The following is a 2,690-nucleotide window of genomic DNA, read 5'->3' as shown; positions in this document are numbered from 1 at the left end:
CAGTGGAACTTATAGGTGTTACTAAATTGTTGTCTTTAATGGACTAATGGTGAAACATGTATACATTTGTCAAAATTCACTGAGCTATGCACTTGTTTTGTCTGTTTTACTTATGTAAATAATGCTTCAATAAAGTTCTGTAAGCATAAAAGGGTTATTTTTATAAAGAGATAAAATAATAGTATCCATAAAGCAATAAAAAAATATGAAATACATTAAACAAATAAGACTCAAGAAAAATGAAGATATATAAAAGAACAAGTTAGAAATCATGGAAACCAAAAAAAAAAAAAAAAAAAAAAAAAAAGACTCTTGATAAAGTCGATGCAATAAATTCTAGACCAAACCAGTCGAAAAGTTTTAGTGAACCAGAATATTATAATGAAGGACTGACCCAGAATGTGCCCCCAAAAGAGATGAAAATATACTAATCATAAAAAAAAATGTGGAGAATAGTATGAAGAGATAATCAGGATTTCCAGAAGTAGACAATGAGAGAATGGAGTCAATCACTGTTCAAAAATATAACATAAATTTTTCCAGATTTGAAGAAAGCTGTGAGTCTCCAAATAAAAAGTGTGCCATCAAGCTAAGCAAGATAAATAAAAATCCACAGTTAGGTATGTGGTGTGAAGTTGAAGATTATCATATTAAAGAAAGGAGATGGTAACGAAAGATCAAATATAGTTTAAGAATAATGTTTTATTCACTATAATAGATAACAGATAATGTTAGATCAGTATCTTAAAAGTATCAACCAAGAATTCAATACTTTCATCATTCAACAGTGAGGATAAAACAGAGATAGTCTCAAAAATACAAAGACTAGAAGTTTACCTTCCACAGGTTTATCCTGATCCAGAGGAAAGAAATAAAAAAGTAGCAATACTTAAAACACCGCCACCAACAATCAATAATTTTCATTGGTAAATCTAATTTAGCAAGACCACATTATTTATAACAAAAAAATATATGAAATAACATAATTGTTCATCAATAGAATAATGGATAAATTATTACATAATAGAATACTATACACGATGAAAATCAGTGATCTGGAATGATATGTATAAATCTGGATGGATATCACCAAGACAATAATGACTAAAAGTTTCAGGACACATATATTAAACTATTCCAGAATAATAGTACATATTATGAGATAAAAACATATGTTGTAAACTTATTAATAAAAACATTAGTTTTGAAAATATTTATTATGCCAAGTACAATTCTAGGTGTTTATCAGTATGCTAATAAGACTAAATCCATGCTCACATAGAGCTAATATTCTCCTGGGAATAGCAAATGCAGAAATGGTTAACATCACATTTGGGGCTTTGAACATTTTGGTGAGTGGAAAAGGAAAGGCATAAAATGAGATTCAATTTTATTGTTAACATTTTATTTATTAAGCTGGCAGTAGGTACTCAAATGTTTATTATGTTTCCTGACTTCTGTTCATCTTAAATATTTCATAAAATTTTTTAAATAATTAAATTTGTATGAAGAAAATTTGAAACAATTCTAAACGATGAAGATGAGGGCATCCTATTTTTCTAACCTTTTCTGGAAAGGAGAAAAAATATGCTGAATAACTTTAGACTTTATTGGGAAAAAATAAAATTATAGATGTGTGTTTACAATTTAAGAGTTGTCTTAAAAAATAGAAGCAAAGCATTCATTCCTTAACAAGGAAAGGCAAAATAAAAGATAATTTTTTAAAAATGTTTTTATCAATACATCAACAAAATAAAGAAAAAAACTTAACAAAAAATGAGATGGAAATTAGAAACCACAAAATATAATGAGAAAAATAAGCAATTAAATACACTTAAATAAATTCATTCAGAAGACCTATCAGACTACAATAACTGGAAAATCCAGCTGTTTCTTATAAGATTGAAACGTAAGCACTGAATAATGAAATACCAGGCAAATGCCAGCAAAAATGAATGCAATAATATTAATATTAGTTAAAAAAAAATAAGATTTAAGGCAGAAAAGCATTAATATAATTTAAATTCTATATTCTCTGATCATAATTAAGTAAAATCATTAGAGCTGACCTCTAAGCAAATTGGTCTAAGTATGTATATTATAGCATATATAGGTGTTAATATGAAAACATCATCCATATATCATGTATATATTACATACATGCATGATTTATACCATGTGCATTTATGCTATACCTAACACAACTTAGGGTAGTATTCTTAGCTATCCCAGTTATGTTAAAGTTAACCTAAAGAGGAATTACTAGTTTAATTACAGCTTATAAAACATTTTGTTATTGGATATCTGATACCTTTCTTTGACAGTATGGCACATAAAAGGAAAGTGAGTCATTTTCATTTGAAAAACAGAATACCTTTGGAGAGCCATTGACAGCAGTGTATCACAGTAATTGTTGGTCATCCTAGCAGTGCAAATATGGAAACTATGCCACTGTGCTGGAAGGGAGTTTTTAAAAGCAGAACTTTTAAAAAATTGAAATTCAGCTTCCTACCTTATAGTAAATTATTCAAAGGCTCCTAAGCACAAGAAGAATTTATTAAGATGTATGTTAAACTGCCATAATAAAAAATACCAGTAACCTTTTAGAGTTTTATAATCATAAAAATGCATTCTGAGTGTGTTTTTAAGATTCTAAAAGAAAACTTGAGAAAATAAATATTGTTACTTTC

This window comes from Rousettus aegyptiacus, unplaced genomic scaffold, assembly GCF_014176215.1.
Source record: "Rousettus aegyptiacus isolate mRouAeg1 unplaced genomic scaffold, mRouAeg1.p scaffold_m13_p_1, whole genome shotgun sequence".
NCBI lineage: Eukaryota > Metazoa > Chordata > Mammalia > Chiroptera > Pteropodidae > Rousettus > Rousettus aegyptiacus.
The sequence above is the reverse complement of the archived record's forward strand: the minus strand, read 5'-3'. Positions refer to the sequence as shown.